Below are 21,878 nucleotides of genomic sequence, written 5' to 3'. Positions count from 1 at the left end.
TTGTTGTTGTTGATTTCCATTGAGTCAACCATGACTCCTCTCCTAGTGACCCTATGAACAAAAGGCCTGAAGCCTTTCTATAACTATAGTCATTTATCATATTTCATAGTTTCAGAGGCATGTTGTTTAGAACTTCCTAAAAAAGGGGATGCCACTCCTGCATCCAACCTGTCTTAAACTGGGAGCCCCATCAAACACTGTCTATCATAGGTAACAGTTATGGCATTTGACACCCCAGTGGCACAAGGTTCAGCATCACAGAAACCCCAGGTTACCTCTGTACAGCATATTGACAGAAAAGTGCTGTACCACTTAGTAGAACGTTCCTACAAAATATAATAACAACCAACTTTTAAATACAAACGTTCTCCCCAAGGTCTTGTTGACTCTAAACAAGAGGCTTAAATAAAAAACAACCAATATTGGGAGCAGGAGTGGCATCCACCTCCGAAATGGCTTGCCTCTGGAAACTCTATGAACAATGCTCAGGTTTTTCATTCATAGGGTCGCTATGAGTCATCTACAACTTGATGGTGCTTAACAACAACAACGTATGTGTTTGTTTTTATGTGTCGTTGAGTTTCTTGCGCTGTATAGCAACCCTATGTACAGCAGCTCTGAACCTTTCCCTGTCCTGAGCCAGTCTCACTAATTCTGACACACCAGCTTTCACTACCTCAGATACTGTATCAATCTATCTCATGCGGGTGCCTTCCATGCCTACATTTTGTTATTATTAATAACAATTTCTATAGTTATATAGATATAATTATAGCTAATGTCTACATTTTGTTGAATCACCCTTTTTGGGAATAGAACAAATATGGATCTCTTTCAATCAGAATCAGTTGGTGTATATATATATATACCAACTGATTCTGATATATATATTTGTTGTTTTGTGTAATCAAGTTGCCTACAAATGAGACTCATAGTAACCCTATGTACAACAGCTTGAAGCCTGCCCCATCCTGAACCAGTCTCACTGGCTCCTACACACCTACCCCCCTTGCCCTAGTTATTGTGTCAATCTATTTCACCTAAGGTCTTCCTCTCCTACACTGTCCCTCTACCCTTCCAAGCATGATGTCCTTTTCCAAGCACTGGTCCCTCCTGGCCACATGTCCAAAGTATGTGAGACGGAGCTTCAAAATCCTAGCCTCCAAGGAGAAACTTGGATTCACCTTCTCCAAGAAAGACCTGTTTGTTCTCTTGGCAGTCCTTAATATGTTCACTACTCTTCTCCAGCAACACAAGTCAAAGACATGAATTCTTTTTCTATCCTCTTTAGTCATTGTCCAGATCTCTGAGGCCAAGTAATTGCAAAGATCATGCCCTGGATCATGGGCACCTTAGTCCCTAGACTGACATCATTACTCTTTAGCACTTTGGAGAGTTCCCTGAAAGCAGACTTCTCTAATGCAATTCATCTTCTGACTGCTAGTGCCAGGAGTGTTGATTGTGGAACCTAACAAGCTAAAATTGTTTTCAATATATATGCTTTATATATATATATATACCTATGACTCATAGTGACTATGTGTACAACTAATCTGAAACCTGCTCTGTTCTGAGCCAGTCTCACTGACTCCGACACAACTACTCCCATTCCCTCAGTTACTCTGTCAATCCATCTCATCTGGGGTCTTCCTCTCCTGCACTGTCCCTCCACCCTCCCAAGCATGATGTCCTTCTCCAAGGATCTGTCCCTCCTGCCTACATGCCCAAGTATGTGAGACAGAGCTTCAAGATCCTAGCCTTCAAGGAAAAACTTGTTTTCACTCTCTTCAAGACAGACCAATTTGTTTTCTTGATTGCCCATGGTATGTTCAAGACTTCTCCAGCACCACAGCTCGAGGGCATCAATTCTTATTCTGTCATCCTTAGTCATTATTCAGCTCTCTGATGCATAGCAAGTAATTATGAAGACCATAGACGACATCAGGCATACCTTAGTCTCTAGACTGACATCATTGCTTCTCAGTACTCTGGGAAGATCTCTGATATCAGATTACCTAATGCAATTCAGTTTTTTATTTCCTTACTGTTGGTGCCAAAAGTGTTGTTTATGGAGCCAAGCAATCTGTATCTGTTAAAAATCTCAATCTCTTCTCCATCCATCATAGTGCTGCCAATTGGCCCAATGGTGAGAATCTTTGTCTTCTTGATGTTGAGCTTCAATCCATATTGAAGAATACATTCCTTAACCTTTCGTGGCAAGTGCTTCAGGTCCTCCTCAGTTTCAGCAAGCAAAGTTGTATCATCTGCATAATGTAGGTTGGGTTTGGTCCCCCCGCAGTTTTATATATTATATATATGAACATTTACAAAGATTTTGGATTTCCATTCATTCATTGTTGCACTTTTCTCCCTGCCCAGCCCTCCCTCCAGTCCCCCCTCCCAAGTTCGCTCCTCTCTTTGAGAAGTAAAAGAAAAAGTCTTTCTTTGGTATATAATCCCCCCGCACCCCTCCCACCACCCCAAGTACACTCCACTATGCAACCTTAATTGTGGATTCTTGTTATAACTATAATACCCTATCATATATTGCTTTTAAATTATTCTCTCCCTCATCTGTCTCAACGCAGTATACACAATTTATCCAGTTTTTCTCAGTCTTACCCTAACCCTGATATCAGTCCCATTTTACAGCAGAGGCACCATGCAGTATTTGTCCTTTTGTGACTGAGATATTTCACTCAGCATAATATCCTCCAGGTTCACCCATTTTGAATAATATTGCATGAGTTCCTTGTTTTTCAATGCAGTGTAGTAATCCATTTTGTGAATATACCACAGCTTCTCTATCCATTCCTTTGTTGATGGGCACCTGGGTTGTTTCCAACTCTTTGCTATTGTGAACAAAGCTGTGCATATGTCTGCTTGGATGTCAGTTATGATCTCTTTGGGGTATATTCCCAGTAGTGGAATTGCTGGGTCAAATGGTATCTCTATTTGTAACTTTTTGAGAAAGCGCCATACTGCCTTCCACAGTGGTTGTACCATTTTACACTGCCATCAACAGTGAATAAGGGTTCCAGTTTCTCCACAACCTCGCCAGCATTTGTTGCTTGCTGTTCTGTTAAATTTTGCTATTCTGACTGGGGTGAGATGATATCTCATAGTTGTTTTGATTTGCATCTCTCTTAGAGCTAGGGATTTTTAACATTTCTTCATGTGCTTGTTGGCCATCTGAAAGTCTTCTTTGGTGAAATGTCTGTTCATATCCTGTGCCCATTTTTCAATTGTATTACTTACCTTTATCTTGTTGTGGTGCTCAAATATTTTATAAATTATAGATATAAGTCCCTTATCTGATATGTCATTCCCAAATACTTTTTCCCAGTCTGTGGCTTCCTTTTTTACCCTGTTGGAAAAGTTTTTGGATGTGCACAGGGATTTAATTCTTAGAAGGTCCCTTTCATCTATTTTACCTTCTCCTGGTTGTAGAAGAACGTAGGTTGTTAATATGTCTTCCTCCAATCCTGATGCCACATTCCTCCTCATAAAGCCTGGACTCCCAGATGATCTGTTCTGCATGTAGATTGAAAAAGATATAGAGACAAGACACATCCCTGATGCACTCTCTTCCCGATTTTGAGCCATACAGTGTTTCCTTGCTTTGTTCTGAGGACTGTTTTCTGGTCCAAGTATGTTGTTAGATGCTATCGAGTCAAGCACAATAAAATGTTCTGGAATTCCTATTCTTCTCAAGGCTAACCACAATTTGTTGTGATCCACACAGTCAAATACCTTTGCATAGTCAATGAAACACAGACATTCCTATGGTACTCTTTGCTTTCTGCCAAGATCCATCTGACATTGGTGATAGTGTCTCTAGTGCCACGGCTTCTTATAAACACATCTTGTATTTCTAGAAGTTCTGGATACTCTTTAGCAGGATTTTGTTTGCATGTGATATGAGTATTATATAAATATAAATATAATGCTAAGTGACATGAAGGAAGAAATATAATAAAGAACAAGTGGTAGAGAAATGGGAACTGGAATTTAGATAGGGAGGTCAAGGAAAACAGCTGTGATGTGTTGATATTTTAGTGGAGACTTAAATGAAGAAAGTCTTAGCAGACTAGGTGAAGATCAAGGACAAAGATCTTAAAGGCAATACTTTTACTTCATGTCTCCTAGCAAGGGAAGAGTGTTGAACACACCATGAACTTCCAGGAGTAAAAACAGGTCAGTCCTGGAGTGGGTGAAACCAGGCCGTTCCCTGGAGGCAAGGATTTTTTTTTTGGGGGGGGTTTTCAAGAGGGTATTTTAATAAAATGAGGAATTTCTAGTCATAGTGAGTGACTGGAAATATTAAAGACATAAATATATTAATATTTACATATTAAATATCCCTTCATAGATTGGAGGCAAGGATTTTGAAGCTCTGTCTCACATATTTTGGTCATGTGGCCAAGAGGGAACAGTCATTGAAGAAAGACATTCTTGGGAGGGTGAAGGAGAGGAAGACCCAGGATGAGATAGATTGACTAAATGTCTGGAGAAATGACTCAGGAGACTGGAGAAATGGAATTAGGTCTGGTGGAGATGATGAGATTGGCTCAGGATAGGGAAGAATTGAGAGCTGTTGTACACAGGTGAGCTATGAGGCACAGGCGACTTGATGGCATGTATCAACAGCAGCAGCAAGAGCAAAAAGACCAACAGGAGTTAAAACAGAGAGAGCAGGATGTAAGTGGAAATAGATTATATAAGAGAGGAAACTAGGCCTAACAAGTTATTACATAGATTATGTTTTTTACTCAAAAGAAAGTAGGTCATTTAGGAAGACATTATGTTCCATGTGAGAAATATTGGTAGTGATGAGAATGAAGGGAATTTGTGTAAAGATATTGAACATATATTGAAAGTAGAGTTGACAGAGTTTATTGATGATATGGAATATTATGCTTCCATTTGCATAACAGAGTTGACCAAAACTCATGCTGTTGTTAGGTGCCATCAAGTTGAGTATGACTCGTAGCTATCCTATGAACAACAGATCTAAATCCTGTCCTGCCCTGTGCCATCCTCACCATCTCTGCTATACTTGAGCCCATTGCTGCAGTCATCATATCAATCTGTCTCATTGAAGTTTTCCTGTCTTTCACTGATCTGTCACCTTTGCAAGATTAATATCCCTTTCCAAGGAATAGCCTCTCCTAACAACTTGTCCCAAAGATGAAGCTTTGCCATCCATCCATACCTCCAAGGATAGCAAATCTATAAGCATCCAATAGAAACCTTGTCCTATCTCATGACAATCTTCACAATGTTCAAAGGCCATCGTTACAGCAACTATTCATTCAATCTCATGGAGGCTCTTTCTCTCTTTCACTGATTCTCTTTTACCAAGTCTGTTAACTTTCCCCAAGAACTGCTGCTTCCTGTTAACATGTTTAAAGTATGTAAGATGAAGTTTCAACATCCTTGCCTTTAAGAAGCTCTCTAGTCACTCTTCTAAAATAGGTTTGTTTGTTTTTTTGGCAGCTCATAGTATACTCAATATTCTTCACTGACACTAAAATTCAAAGGCATCAATTCTGCCTTGGCCTTCCTTACTCATTATTCAACTTTCACGTGTATACCAGACAATTGAAAATACCAAGGCTTGGGTCAGGTGCATCTTCCTATATTTGGAATGTAAAAATCTCAAAGATGTGTGAGAAATTGAATGTGCAGTTTGTGTTTAAGTGCTAGTTAATTAACTCTGGGCATGGGTGACTGAGACTTTGAAGGCTTTCAAAGTTCTCCTAGGACCTTGTTCTGATGTGTACAAACCATTTGACCTTGTGGTTAAATCAACAGGAGCCTAAAAAGCAGACTACTAAGAATAGAATGAAATTAGTGGTGACCCCTGGGCCCAAGCTGGGTCTTGTTCTGGAGAGGATGCCAAGGTAAATAGTGGTTGTGGGAAAAGAACAAATGTCCTTCCTAATGAGTTATTTCCAGTTGGTTGAGGAGAGGAACTTATCCTAAAGGTGTAAGAACAGACTGACCAAGGGCTTATAAAAATTTCAAGACTGAAAGCATGTTACAGGACCCAGATCTTAGTTTTTCTCTTCTAAATGGATTTCTAGTTTCACCTTGACCCTCACAGTCCCTCCTTGGTCAACTTCTCAGCTGCAAGAAAGTATAGTTGACTCCTAGCTCTCAGATGTTAAAGAATGTCAGTGGGCTTGTGAAAATCCAGATTTCAGGGAGCTTACTTAACGGTAAGAAGCTGTGCTGCAATCACAAAGGCAGGGGGTTTGAATCCACCAAGATGCTCTGCAGAAGGATGGCCAATCTTTTCCCTTGTAATTAATTGCTCGGGAGGCTCAGCTGTGAATCAGTTCTGACTCACAGCAACAGCTGCCCAAGAGCACTGATGAGGGGTGAGGAGCGAAGAGAGCTTGCAATTCTAACAGGTTTGCAAAAGATGCTTCTCTAGGAACTAGAGAAAAACTGGTACTTCCAAACGGATTCAGGAACGGGTGTAAAGAAATCGTGAAGGTACAGAACTTGGTGGGATGTGGGTGGGGAAAGTCTCACCTCACCAAAGTTCATCAAGGAAAGAGTCCCTTTCTTCCCAGGTGTTTGTGTCTTCTTTGTTGCCCTAAACTTGTCAAAATAAGAAGCAAAACTAGGCAAAGGGAAGAAGTGTGCTCTCGTTGACTAGCCATCTCCCAGAGGAGCTCGCTTTTGAGGTGAGGGCGGGAAGACAGCGGTGGGCCAGCCCCCAGAGCCGCAGAGGGCGCGGACCTGGAGGTGGCCCACGCCCAAGAAGGCGGTGCCTCTCGGAGGAAGTTTGTCCTTTAACTGCAGAGCCCAGTCCCCCGGCTCCTCAAAGTCCGGGAGCGCGCAGCGAGCAGCCTACGAGAGCTGTCAGTCAGTTCCACGCCCGGGTGCGAGAGGAGCAGCGCCTCGGTCAGCACACACCCGCGCCCACGCCATGGGCGGCTCGGCCTCCAGCCAATTGGACGAGAGCAAGTGCGTCTACATCCGAGGTACGCCCACCGGGGCTCCCTCAACAGGCCAAGCAGGGGGCTGGGAAACCACCGGCCTGGGGAGGGGGTCTGGCTGACCACTCGGGACCGTCATCCTAAGAGTGCGCGGTGAGCAGAGGGCCTGCGAGAAAAGGGTCCCGAGCGCGTTCCCAACTCTCCACGCCCCATCTCTACCTGCCTGGCGCCAGGGAGCTCAGAAGCGCATCTGCTTTCCTGATCCAGCATTATTGGAGGAGTGCCTTGGGCTAGGGTGGGGGGCCTGTGCTTAGAGCCGAGAGTCAGTGAAGTGAGCTTGGTTTGGGAAGCGCCTCTGGACTGTTGGAGAAGCAGGTGTCGGTTGCAGGGTGCGAGGCAACTTTGTCTACTCTTGCCCACTTGGCTGGGGTTCTGTCCTGCTCCAGCCTGGAGACATCTCACCATCTGGTACTTGATTTTGGACTTGGTTCTAATCTGTTCTGAACGTGCGGCAAAGAGAACAGTGGGGGATACCCTTTCTCACCCCTCGAGATTTCCCTGGGGATTCCCAGTTTAAAAACAGAATTTCCCTCCTGGTGATGTTTGGTCGGGTTTTGTAAGATGCAAGATTGCCCACAGCTTCACCTTGAACCTCATATCATTTGCGAAGTTTCATCAGAGGCAGAAAGGACCATAATTATGTTCTCAGGTTGTACAATTCCTTTCCCTCCCCACAGAGGGGAGAAAAGCAAAAGAGGAACATTGGCATGTTTTGTAATAGTTGCTAAAGCTTTAGGTGGGGTGAAACTCACTTTGGGAGACCTTCATTGAGAGGATGACTCAGTAAATAGCGCGAGGAAGAAGAAAACAAAAACCAAACTGAATTGAAACTGCAGGAAATTGTGACTACTTATCTCGTATTTGCGCCGCCCTTCTTCCCTCCTACCAACACCTTACGCACAATTACTGCCTAACTTCTACTTGAGGAGTTTGTCTTTAGGAAGCTAAATTTAGATTATCTTGATATTAATGTTTGTGTGTTTGTTTTTTTTTTTTTTTTGAAAGGATATTGTCTTGTGAGTTTAGTGTCTTTCTTGCTTCGGAAATGTCTTCTAACTAGGAATTAAACTAATACCTAATTAGGTTGTTACCCCAATTCTTTAAAGAAACAAATAAGAGCTGTCTGATTCCCTTTCTGGCTCTTGAGCCTATCCTTGATAGCAGATTTAAACTCATAAAAGGAAAGGATTTATTTGGTGTTCTTGCCCAGATTTATTTTCAGGGAGCATAACATTTAAAACCATTTTAAGTAAGGATGTCAACATTGAAAAAGAATGTTAAGATTAGAGCTTTTGAAGAGGAATGTAATTGATTTTCCACACTCCAGCTGATACTTTTGGAAATGTAGATTGCTCTCAACTTGTGCGAGAATAGAGTGGAGTGTCAAAACCTTCTTCAGTTTAGTCCTTTGCAGTTGTTTAAGCTAAAAGGGGGAGGCAGGAGGGAAAGGCCTGTTTCTTTGTACTAGTAAAAGAGCTACAATAAGCTTGCCTCAGTCTTAAAAATTTGTTTATATTCTTGTGGTTTTTTCCTTTAAACCAAGAATAATATTCTTTCACGAAAAAAAAAAAAAACACCCAGCAAATAGAAATGGCTTGCATTTTTTGTTAGCAACGATGCTTATGGCCTTTATTTTTAATAAGACTTTGTTTCACTGGAAAGCATGGACATACGTAAAGTTGAGGCATGGTTGTCTATAGTTATAATTTGAAGCCCAGAAATGTGAATAATTAATTTCCTTGGAGATTTTATGGTCTTGGCAGTTTTCGCTACTAATTCAAGCACTTTACCCATGTAAGAAAATGTATCCTCTTTACTCTGGTTTAAATTATTGCACCAACAAAAGTTCGAGGTAAAATGCACATGAAAGTCTTGCGATGACTGCTTTAAAATTTATTTTGTTTCTGTTGCTGAAAATGTGCACAGCAAAACATATAGTAGTTCAACCATCTCTAGATGTACAATTTAGAGTCACTGATTATATTCTTTGAGTTGTGTGGTAAGCCTCACCCCTCTTTTTTAAGAATTGTTCCCCCTTAACATATATTAATTTCATGAGTAAAACTAGAGCATATTGTGTGACAGTCACTACATTCCTTTGTTCAGTATCTTTTGTCATTTGATATTTGGGAGGTTGCTTTGAAAATTGGTACAGTGGCCGTGGGGAAAGAAAGAGAAGAGTTAAAGTTAGAATACCTCCAGAGAAAATGAGACGTTGCCTCATGTGAGAATATTAGACTTGCCAAAAGAGAAAAGAGCACTGGAAAAGTGCATAGTGCTGTGAATTGTTAGTGCATGAGCAAATTAAGGTCACGGGCTGTTCTTTTCTTGAGAGTTTGAAGCCCAGATCGGAATAAAACCATAACACTATCCTTAGCACTTGGCCTGTCCTTCAGCCCCTAAATGTTCTCCAGCTTTTATTTCATTGTAAACAGACCAATTGTAAGTATGACAGTGAAGTTTAAATACAATTTTATGTCTTGTTTCTCATAGTATAGTTAACTCTTGTAGCTAAGATAATAAATTTCTTCCAAGCTATACACATTTTGCTAATAAATGTGTAGACTACTCAGTATTTTGAGGGTAAGTTTTGTTCATTTTATTTTGTATATATTATAAGCAGTGTTACTTTCAGTATGCTAATAACTAACTCAGCATATGCTTTTAGACAAATCATTTAACAGCTGTCATCAGATTTATCTACCAAAAAACTTTGTGCGAATAGTGACCTACATCAAATGGATACTTTGAAAAATACATTCCTTCCTAAGATTTGGTAAATTACTAGGTAGGTAGATGAAAACTAAAAGTGTTAAAAAATTACTTATTTTCTGAGATACTAGTTTTGCAAATTGCTCATGTTTCATACAATAGAGTATAAATACATTTTTAGAAATATTGCTACAAGTTTTCCCAGGAATGTCTGTTGATAAAAGCTAACTGTTATGACTTGAATTGTGTCTTCTCAAAATATATGTTGACTTGGGTAGGCCGTGATTCTCTGTATTATGTAATTATCCTATGTGCTGTAAATCCTAACCTCTGTGATGGTAACAAGGAGCGCTGGAACTTCATGGATAAGGAATTCTACTGTCAATCCAAGAGCTGAGGATTCAAATCTACCAGCTGCTTCACAGGAGCACTATTGACAGTCTCCTCCCATGCAATTTACAGCCGCTAAAAACGCACTGCAGGGTCAGCTATGAAGTGGTTCTGACTTGGTGGCAATGAGTTCAGTTATCTTTAATGAAATAACTGCTGTATAGAACAACCACATAATGGTAATGGGAGAGAGGTCTGTGGCTGAGTCTATATGGAGGTGCGCAGCTAACTCGAAAGTGGTGCCTCTCTTGTGGTTTGAATTCACCAGCAGTATTGCAGGAGAAAGATAAGCATTCTCCTCCTGTGAGATTTATAGCCTCTGAAAATCTGCTGGAGGGTCAACTCGCCCTGAGTCCATTCCAACTTGACAGCAATGAGTCTGAGGGTTTTTGGAAAAATGGTGGTAATGAGGCAGCATTGAGGGCAGTTGTGTAATGATGTAATCATCCTCATGATATGATGTGAGATGTGATCAGTCAATCAGAAGTACATTTAGGGTAGGAGTCAGTACCCTTAATTAGGTCACAGGCCTGGTCTGATGTAAGAGGAGTTTCCCTGGCGTGGTCTATATCATCTTTGTCTTACAAGAGATAAAAGGAGAGAGAAGGAGGCACCTCAGGACCACTAAGAGAAGAGTCAGGAGCAGAGCTTCTCCTTCAAACCTAGGTCCCTACATGGAGAAAGCTCCAGAACTAAGGGAAACGCAGAAAGAAACCCTTCATAAATAAATAAAATTTTATTTTTTTAAAAAATTATTTTGTTAGTTTTAATGAACATTTACAGAGATTTTGGACCTTTAACTTCTTAAACTACAAGAATAGATTTCTGTTTATTAAAGCCATTGATGATGTTGTTGTTTGCTGTCATGTTGGAAATGGCCCATAGCTGACTTTCCAGTAAATTTTCGCCCCGGTGGAGATGCCTTATCCGTCTCCCTTGAAGCATCAGGTGGATTAGAACTGTGTGCCTTTGGGATTGCAGTGCAGCATCTTACCACAAGGCCATCAGAGCTCCCTATTAAAGCCATTCATTTGTTACAGCAGCTCTAGGGAACCAGGACAATTACTTAGTGGAAATAATACTAAGGCCAATTAACATCACATAGGTAGCACCATCTTTTAGCTCCTGTGATGCTTTCACCACAGGTCTAAAAAAAAAAAAACTTCCTTTAATGAGTTTAATGAGTAAGCAAATTTGTGTAATCTAGGTATCAGTGGTCAGTGTAGGGCACTTTCTTATGCAAGATGGGCTTTTTCCTTTATAATTTTTTTGTGTGTGCTTGGATTAGAACTAGAGTTTCAAAAGAGACAGTGCATTTTCTGGCTTAAGTGGTAGTTTTCTTTCCTCTTTGAAAATTACTGTTGGATTTTTAATGACTCAAAAAGAAAATAACACTGAAAACGGTTCCATTTAACAAGTGCAGTGGAGTGCCCATGCTGAAGCAGAGGATTGTGGGATTGCACTCATTAATGTACCCCAGGTCTGGTAGCAGCTTGTAGTTGTTGGTGCTCTTTTTATGGACTTGCTCTTGCATAGTCAGTCATTTAAGCTTATAAAAGTCCAGTGGCTTCCTCTGAAAATTCTCATCAGTGGTCTGATGTTTATAAAGTGAGAATTCAGCTTGTGCTCGAAAGCAATGCATATCTTGCTCAGACTCAGTGACCCTGGTGGGTGAAGTAGAATTGCCTCATAGATTTTTCCAACACTGAAATCCTGATTTAAACTGACCTTCTGTTTAGCTGCTGTTGTTTTGTGTAGCTAAACCGCTGCACCAGGAGGGCTCTTTATAGAATTAATGCTTTTCACTTGTCTAGAGTGTTAACACAAATGGAAATGTCAATTTCTGCCTAGCAAGGTGAATGGAGAATGGGGGGAAGTAGTAACATATTTGCAGTCTCTTGCAATTATGTGGATGCTAGTCAACAATTTTTCCCCCCTTGTTACTTGTAATTCATTAGTGAAGCTGAGTATAAGAACTGGTCCCATTTATCTGGGCAATTATGACAGTGAAAATTTAGAGTTCAGTTGACTAGAATGGTAATGGCAGTTTAACTGTAATGGAACAGTTAGGGCATGAGTATGGTAGACACTGTTGGATAAAAACCCAACATCCTATACTTGTTCTTTTTCTCATAATAGAACTCCTATTTTGTTTGTATTTTGAGTGACTTCCATATAGCTCAATATATCTGAGAGGAGTTATACTCGACAACACCTAATAACAACAGTCCCATTGATAGCCTCTTAGAGGTAGGTGCCATGTACATTAAGGCAGTGCATTTCCCTGGTCAAGGATTGTACAGGACATGGGACAGTGAGTGACACAATCTAGCTTTGGTAGAAATTTTCTGGCTGTTTCTGGGAAACATTTCCTCCCTTTGAAAAAAAGAATAGCTCCTCTTTCTTCTGCCTTTGGGCTTTGTTGGCTCTGAGATACTTGGAACAGCTGTTTTTATCTTAAGTAGGAGGTGAGCTAGCTTGAAGACAAAGCCAATACTTGAAGGATTCAGAAGCTGAGGCATGGCCTAGGACTCTGACTGTACTTGATAGCCTGCCTTCCGTACGTACCTGGGTATGTCTTGTCATGTGCCATGCTATGTGTTCTTCTGAATTGGAGTGGTAGGTACAGCTAACCATCCTTTACAATCTCCTTTTCTTGGATACTACTCAAACTCACTCTGGGCATTCTGGGGGCACCAGTCCATAGAGAGCTCATTCAGGGGGTTCTGGAGGTGTAGTCTGTAGGGACTCCCTCTGTTAAGGTAAAGGTGACACTTTTCTAGAACTTTGAATACACCAGCAGTGACATGGGGGTGGGGATGGAGGTAAAGATGGGAAAATCTCCTTTGAGATTCATAGCCTCCAAATATCTGCACAAGGGTCAGTTATGAGTTAGTTCTGCAATGAGTTTCTGTCTGTTTAGCAACAAGTTCTTCCTTTCCTCTCTCCCTCCCTCTCTTGCTTTTTTCCCTCCCTCCCTCCTTCCTGCCTCCCTTTTTTTTAGTTGAAATTTTAACAAAAGTTTATAGATACTTTGGATTTCCATTAATTCATTGCTGCACATTTTCCTCCCTACCCACCTCTCTCCCCCATTGGTTTTCCTATTGTGTGTGTGTGTGTGTGTGTGTGTGTGTGTGTACTGTCAAATTGGATCTGACCTGTACGGGAGGGGATTGTCCCTCCTTCTCCAGCAGAGCATCTGGTGGATTTGTACTGTGTGCCTCTAGGATTGCAGTGCAGCTTCCTGCCACTAGGCCACTAGAGCTGGTTTTTCTCTTTGAAAAGTTAAAAAAAAAATACTTTCATTATTATACAATTCCCCCCACACCACCCCATCTGCTCCACCATGCAGCTCTCATTCTGGACGGTTGTCATGAAAATAATACCTAATCATATATTCCTTTCAAACAATTCTCTCCCTCATCTGTTTCAATGCAGAATACAATGCTTATCCCCTCTTTTCTTAGTTTTCCCTCAACCCCAATGCCAGTCCTTCTTTACAACGATGGCATTATGCAGTATTTGTCCCTTTGTGACTCAGCATGATGTCCTCCAGGGTCACCCATTTTGTATAATATTTCATGAGTTCCTTGTTTTTCTCTGCAGCGTAGTATTCCATTGTGTGAATATACTAGAGCTTCTCTATCCATGCGTTTGTTGATGTGTACATAGGTTGTTTCCAACTCTTTGATACTGTGAATAAAGGCTTAATGAACATGGGTGGGCATTAAATCTGCTTGGGTGGCAGTTACGGTATCTCTAGGGATATTTCCAGTAGTGGAATTGCTGGGTCAAATGGTATTTCTATTTGCAACTTTGTGATAAAGCACCATACTGCCTTCCATTGTGGTTGCACCATTTTACACTCCCACCAACAGTGAATAAGGGTTCCAAGTTTCTCTACAACCTCACCAGCATTGTTGTTTTCTGTTATGTTAAATTTTGGGGTGAGAGGATATCTCATAGCTGTTTTGATTTGCATCTCTCTTAGAGCTAGGGATTTTGAACATTTCTTCATGTGTTTGTTGGACATTTGAATGGCTTCTTTGGTTAAGTGTCTGTTCATATCCTGTGCCCATTTTTTTTTTCCACTGGCTTGTTTACCTTTATCTTGTTGTGGTGCTCGAATATTCTATAAATTCTTGATATAAGTCCCTTATCAGACATGTCATTACCAAATTTTTTTTTTCAGTCTCTGACTTCCCTTTTTTACCCTGTTGGAGAGGTTTTTGGATGTGCATAAAGATTTTATTCTTTCTTTCTTGCTTGCTTTTTTTTTTAAAGGATTTTAGTCATAGAAGGTCCCATTCATCTAATTTTTTATCATTTTTTAATTAATTTTAATGAAAATTTGCAGAAATTTTGGATTTCCATTCATTCATTGTTGCACTTTTCTCCCTGCCCCCCCAGTACACCCTTCTCTTTGAAAAGTAAAAGTTCATTTCCCCCATTGTTTTACAGTCGCTCCCACCACCCCCCAGGTTCACTCCACTAGTTCTGGATTCCTGTCATGACAGTAATTTTATCCTCTCCTGTTTGTTTGTTTTTCAGGATGCTTGGAAGACTGTTAATGCTGTGGATTAGGTCTTCTAGAGTTCTTCCAAGCCTTTTTTCAATGAAGTTTATAGTCCTTGGTTTTAGACCTAGGTACTTGATCCACTTTGAGTTGGTTTTTGTGTATGGAATGAGGTGTGAATCTTGCTTGAGTTTTCTGCTGATAGTTTTCCAATTTTGCCAACACCATTTGTTAAAAAGGCTGTTGTTTCCCCACTTAACTGATCTCATCTCTTTATAAAAAATCAGTTGTCCATAGGTAAATGAGCTGATTTCTGGGGTCTCAATTCTATTCCACTTATCTATGTGTCTCTCATTGTACCAGTATCATGCTGTCTTGACCACAATGGCAGTGTAGTAGGATTTGAAATCAGGGAATGATGCCTCCTACCTTGTTGCTCTTTTTAAGGAGTGCTTTGCTTATTTGGGGCCTCTCTCAATTCCAAATGAAATTGTAGATTGCCTTGTTCATCTCATTGAAGAATGGAATTGATATTTGTATTGGAATTGCATTTAATGTGTAAATTGCCTTTGGTAGTATTGTCATTTTCACAAAATTGAGTCTTCCTATCCATGAGCAAGGGATATTCTTCCATTTTTCCAGGTCTTTCTTTGATTTTCTTGTTGTAATGTTTTGTAGTTTTCTTTGAATAGATCCTTTGTGCTTCTGGTTAGATTTACTCCCAGATATTTAATTTTGTGATTAATTATTGTGAAGGGTATTGTTTATCTTAGCCCCAGTTCTGTATTCTCTTTGCCACTGTAGAGAAATCCAGTTGATTTTTGTATCTTGTATCAGTTGTATCATTTTTGTGTTTTGTATCAGTTGATCTTGTATCATGCCCCTTTGCTGAATTGGTCAACTATGTCCGGTAGTTTTCTTTCTGAGTCTTTAGGGTTTTCTCAGTTTACTATCATATCATCTGCATAGAGAGATAATTTTACCTTCTCTTTGCCAATTTGGATACCTCTTATTTCCTTCTCTTGTCTTATTGCTTCGAGAAGACTTCAAATACAGTATTGAACAGGAGAGGAGATAGTGGACATCTTTGCCTAGTTCCTGTTCTTAAAGGGAATGCCTTTAGTCTCTCTCCAAGGAGAACGGTGTTGGCTCTCGGGTTTGTGTATATATTTTTTACTATGTTGAGGAAATTCCCCCCAGTCCCATTTTGTTGAGTGTTTTAATCAGGAAAGGGTGTTGGATTTTGTCAAAGGCCTTTTCTGCATCACTTGATAGGATCATGTGGTTCTTGTTCTTTGTTCTGTTAATGTGATGAATTAATGTGATGTGTGGAAAACACTGATTGTTTTTCTTATATTGAACCATCCTTGCATACCTGTTATGAATTCTATTTGGTCATGGTGAATTTCTTTTTTTTTATGTGTCGTTGAAGTCTATTGGCCAGGATTTTATTTAGTATTTTTGTATCTATGTTCACAAGAGATATTGGCTTATAGTTTTATATTTTGGTGGTGCCTTTACCTGGCTTTGGTATCAAGGATATGTTTGCTTCATAGAATGAGTCTGGGAGAATTCAATTTTTTTCTATTTTCTGAAATAGTTTATGTAGAATTGTTGACTGTTCTTCTCTGAATGTTTGATAAAATTTGCTTATAAAACCATCTGGTCCTGGGCTTTTTTTGGTTGGAAGTTGTTTTATTACCTTTTCAGTTTTTTCTTTTGTAATGGGTCTGTTCAGGTGTTCAATTTCAGTTTGTGTCAGTTTAGGTAGGTTGTGAATTTCTAAGTATTTGTCCATTTCCTTTAGGTTTTTATATTTGTTTGAGTATAGTTTTTCATAGTATTTCATTTTTAGCCTTTTTATTTTAGTTGATTTTGTTGTGACATTGCCTGTTTCATCTTTTATTTGGATTATTTGTGTCTTTTCCTTCTTTTTCTTTGTTAGTTTTGCTAGGAGTCTGTTGATTTTATTGACCTTTTCAAAGAACCAACTTCTGGTTTTGTTGATGATGTCAGTTTTTTTTTTTAATTTCATTTATTTCTGTCCTAATTTTTATCATTTCAGATTTTTAGAGGGTGTTGGGTTTTCTTGCTGTTCTTTTTATATTTGTTGTAGATGTTGGGTTAGAGAGTCAATGGTCATTTTTTACTGCCCTATGTTATGTTTGCTTATTGCTATAAACTGACCTCTGATTACTGCTTTGGGTGTTTCCCAGAGGTTTTGGTTTTCATTGTCATTTGTTTCAAGAAACTTTTTGGTTTCATTTTTAATTTTTTCCAGTACCCACTCATGTTCAAGCAAGGTGTTCAGCTTCCATATGTATGGTTTTTTCTCCTTTATCCTCTTGTTATTAATTTCTAATTTTGTAGCATTGTGGTCTGAGAAGATGCTCTGTATTATTTCTATATTTTTGAATTTATTGGTACTTGCCTTGTGACCTAAAATGTGATCTATTCTTGAGAATGATCCACGCACATTGGAAAAGAAGGTACACTGTGGCTTTTTGTTGTGTGGTTGTTTTTGTTTTGTTTTGTTTTGTTTTTCTTTGTGTGTGTGTGTGCATTAACCTATATATATCTATGAGATCAAGCTAATTTATTGTGTGGTTTAATTCGTTAGCATCTTTGTTGAGTTTCTTACTGCTAGTTCTGTCTTCTTGAGAGTGATGTATTGAAGCCTCCAACTACTATAGTAGTGTTACCTATTTTTTTTTCAGTTTTGTTAATGTTTGTTTTATATATTTTTCAAGTATTTCATTTTGTGCATAAATATTTATTATTTCTATGTCCTCTTGTTCTATTGACTCTTTAATAATTATGTAGTGACCTTCCTTGTCCTTTGTGATGGTTTTGCATTGAAATTTATTTTATCAGAGATTAATATCACTACTCCCACTTTTTTTCTGGTTGCTATTTGCTTGGTATATCTCTCCCCCCCCCCCTTAATTTTTCTTCTTTCTTTACCTTCACTTTTCAGCTTTGTAGGCAACATATTTATGGATTTTGTTTTTTTATCCAATCTGCTACTCCTCGTTGGGTGGGCACACATGGGGACCTCACTCAGATTTTAGCTGTCCAGTAGGCACACGTGGGAACTTCACTCAGATTGCAGCTGTCTGGCTCCGCCCAGTGGGGCTCATGGCTGGTAGGGCTCGCTCTTTTTCTTTTTTTTTTTTTTAACATCAAATCCACTGCCATGGAGTCCATTCTGCCTCTTGGTAACTCTCCATCAGGTGTCTGGGACTGTGAATCTTTACAGGAGTTTGGACATGAATCTTTACAGGCGTTTGGACATTTCTCTCCTTTAGTGAACAGCCTGACTCATAATCCATGTTACCACCCGTGTTTTAGCTGATCCCAGGAACTACAAGAGTAAAGACGTTTCCCAGCCACCTTCATAGCTAGATGGGGTCATGTACTGATTACTGACAAATGAGCTTTAGGCATACATGTTCCAAGCTACTTTCAGAAACGGACTTTAGAAAGGCATGCCTTTTTTTATTCTAAACCATATATAGCCAGTAGAACGTAAACCTGACTGAGACAGCTTTCTTGGATGGCGAAGAAGAATTCATGCAAAGCAGTGTAACCAGACTAAAGAAATTAGAGTCCTGACAATTTTGTGTAGTAGAGTCCTCATACCAGCCTTGAGCAACTTATTTGTAGATCTTGTTTCTTATTGTTGTTATGTGCCATCAAGTTGCTTGTGACCCTTTGTACAACAGCCCTAAACCCTGTTCTATCCTGTGGTAACCTTATTGTCTCTGACACACCTAACCCCATTGCTCCAGTCACTGGATCAGTCCATCCCATCGGGGGCCTACCTCTCTTGCACTATCTCTCACCCTCTTAAGCACCCTCTCCTTACAACATGCCCAAAGTATGTTAGACAAAGTTTCAGAATCCTTGCCTCCAAGGAGCAGTCTGGTTTCACCCTCTCTGGTAAGAAGCTGTTTGTTCTAGCACTCCGTGGTATATTCTATACTCTTCTCCAGCACCAAAGCTCAAAGGTATCAATTTTCCTTCTATCATCCCTCGTTATATTGTCCAGCTTTCTGATCCATAGTAAATAACTGCAAAAACTATGCCCTGATTCAGGCTCACCTTAGTCTCCAGACTGACATAATTGTTCTTCAGTACTCTGGAGAGGTCTCTGAGAGCTGACTTTCCCAATGCAATTTGTCTTTTAATTTCCTGGCTGCTGGTACCAAAGTGTTGATTATGGAGCCAAGCAAACTGAAGCTGTTAACAATCTCAGTCTCTTCACTGTCTATCATGATGCTGTCAGTTGGCCCAGTAGTGGGCCAAATTTGCTTGGCATTTCTTAGCTGAAGGAACTGATGAACAAATTCAAGTCTCGAGTTGGCAATACTTAAGGATGCTTTGGGCAGAATATTAATTGATCCAGGAAGCATTAAAAGAAGATGGGAAGAGTATACAGAGTCATTGTACCACAAGACATTGGCACACATAAAAGAATTTAATGAAACATTGTATGAGCAAGAACCTGCGGTGATGAAGGAAGAAGATCAAGCTGCTTGGAAAGAATGATCATAAAACAAGGCCCCAGGAATTGACTGCATACTAATTGACATATTTCAACGAACAGATACTACCCTGGATACTCTCATCAAGTGTGCCAAGAAATCTGGAGGACAACGACCTGGCCAAATGACTGGAAGAGATCCATATTTGTTCCCATTCCAAAGAAAGGGAACTCAACAGAGTATTGTGGATCTTAACTGAAGACAAAATCTGTTATGTAAACCAGGGTTATCTACGGCAGTATTGTTTTTATAGAGAAATATTATCCTAACCAACATAATTGTGTGGTCTTCTGTCTGTAACCAAAAGCATCCTATCCAACAAATGAAATCCCTTGTCACTGGATCCCCTTTAAGAAAAATTAATCCACAGAAAATAAGAAGTGGAAAAATCATAACATGAACATATGTCTTGATCCCTAATTAAGTAATGTCCTGAGAAGTAAAAAAAATGGAATGTCCCCTCACAGAAGGTGTGGGAAAAAGGAGGCGAGCATAGTATCACATTGTTGTTGTGAGGTGCCACAAGTTGACTATTCATAGAAGCTCTATGAACAACTCAACCCTGCCCTATTCTGAACATCTCTGCCACACTTGCGCTCCTTTTTTAAGTCATATTTTCTTTTGGAAATTACACACACACACACACACACACACACACACACACACACACACCCCTTGTTGTTGTTGTGTACCGTAGAGTCAGAATCAACCCATAGCTGACCCTCTGGTGGGTTTTCAGAGGCAGTTAAATGCATGGGAGGAGAATGATTCAAACCATGTTCCTTTGAGATTGCAGTGCAGCTTCTTGCCACTAGGCCCCCATGTTATATATTTTGTCACAATCTTTCCAAACTCCTGATGGAGTGAGTTAGTGGGACTTTTGAATTAACAAAGCTACTTCAGAGTTCCTCTGCTGCCTTTGAATTGTAATGTTGTAGAAGAGTATTGGTTGTCCTGTAGACTGTCCAAATGAATAAACCACCTTCTTGGAGGAATTACAGTGAGGGTGCTCCTTAGAGGCAAGGATGGTAAAACTACATCTCACATATTTTAGGCATGTTTTCAGGAGGGACTAGTCCTTGAAAAAAGACATCATGCTGGGAAAGGTGGAGGGTCAGAAAAAGTAAGACCTCTTCTCAAAGAAAGAGGAGATCGATTGATGGAGTGGATATAGCAATGGGCTTGGACATATTAAAGATCGTGAGGATGGCCCAGGATAGGCAAGGTTCAGATCAGTTGTTCATAGGATGCTGTTAAGTCATAGCTGACTAGATGGCCCCTGACCATAGTAGCTGTAGACTGGGAATTTCTAATGTCAATTAAATGCTTGTATTAATGTCACTCTTTGTACTGGAATATAAGATTTTAGAGATGAGGAGCTTTTTTTCAAATATCTTAATTTTTCTGATGGCCTAGTACTAAGGAAATGTGCAACTAACCCAAAGGTGTGAGATTCAAGCCCACCAGTTGCTCCAAGTAGAAAGACGGACAATCTCCTGCGATGCAGTTTACAGCCTCTGAAAACCTCCTTCTGGGGGTAGGGGGAACAGTCAGCTATGAGTCTACAGCACATAACAGCAGCAGTAGCAACAACAACAACAACAACAACAGTGGTTTTTTTAAGGAATACAGACTTTTGTGAATTGAAAGCTTCTTATATTTAATAAAAAAGAAATAAAGATGTTAGACAGAGACAGCGAACTATTTCCCCTTAGATTTGTGAAAGTAACAATTACTTTCTCTTTTGTGAGCCTAGTTTAAGCTTTAATTGTTGTTGTTGTTGTTATGTGCCGTCGAGTCATTTGCGACTCATAGCGACCCTATGTACAATAGCACTAAACCCTGCTCTATCCTGTGCCAATCTCATTGCCTCTGACACACCCATCCCGATTACCCTAGTCACTGAATCAATCCACCTCATAGAGGGTCTTCCCCTCCTGCACTGTCCCTCCACTCTGCCCAGCATGATGTCCCTCTCCAAAGACCTGTCTCTCCTTACAACATGTCCAAAGTATGTCAGGCGAAGCCCCAGAATCCTTGCCTCCAAGGAGCAGCCTGGTTTAACCCTCTCTAGGATGAATCTGTTTGTTTTCTTGGCAGTCCATGGTACATTCAGTACTCTTCTCCAGCACCACAGCTCAAAGGCGTCAATTTTTCTTCTATCCTCCCTAGTCATTGTTCAACTCTGTGATGCATAACAAGTGATTGCAAATACCATGGTCTGTATCAGGCGCACCTTAGTCTCCAGAGAGACACCGTTGCTCTTGAGTACTTTAGAGAGGTCCCTAACCGCAGACTTTCCCATCGCAATACGTTTTTTGATTTCCTGGCTACTGGTGCTAAGAGTTGTGACCATGGAGCCGAACAAACTGAAGCTGTGAACAATCTCAATCTCTTCACCATCCATCCTGATGCTACCAATTGGTCCAGTGGTGAGAATTTTTGTCTTCTGGACATTGAGCCTCAGTCCATATTGAAGGCTGCAGTCCTTGACCCTCTGCAGTAAGTGCATGAGGTCCTCCTCAGTTTCAGTGAGCAGGGTTGTGTCATCTGCATAACGCAGATTGTTGATAGATCGTCCTCCAATCCTAACGCCACGCGTCTCCTCATAGAGCCCAGTCAGATGCTGTATCAAGAACTGATGTGTGTATACAGACATTGGCTGTAGTATGAACATACCATGTAGGATACATTAGCAAT

This window comes from Elephantulus edwardii, unplaced genomic scaffold, assembly GCF_000299155.1.
Source record: "Elephantulus edwardii isolate Elephantulus edwardi_28Jun2011 unplaced genomic scaffold, EleEdw1.0 scaffold00532, whole genome shotgun sequence".
Classification (NCBI taxonomy): domain Eukaryota; kingdom Metazoa; phylum Chordata; class Mammalia; order Macroscelidea; family Macroscelididae; genus Elephantulus; species Elephantulus edwardii.
The sequence above is the reverse complement of the archived record's forward strand: the minus strand, read 5'-3'. Positions refer to the sequence as shown.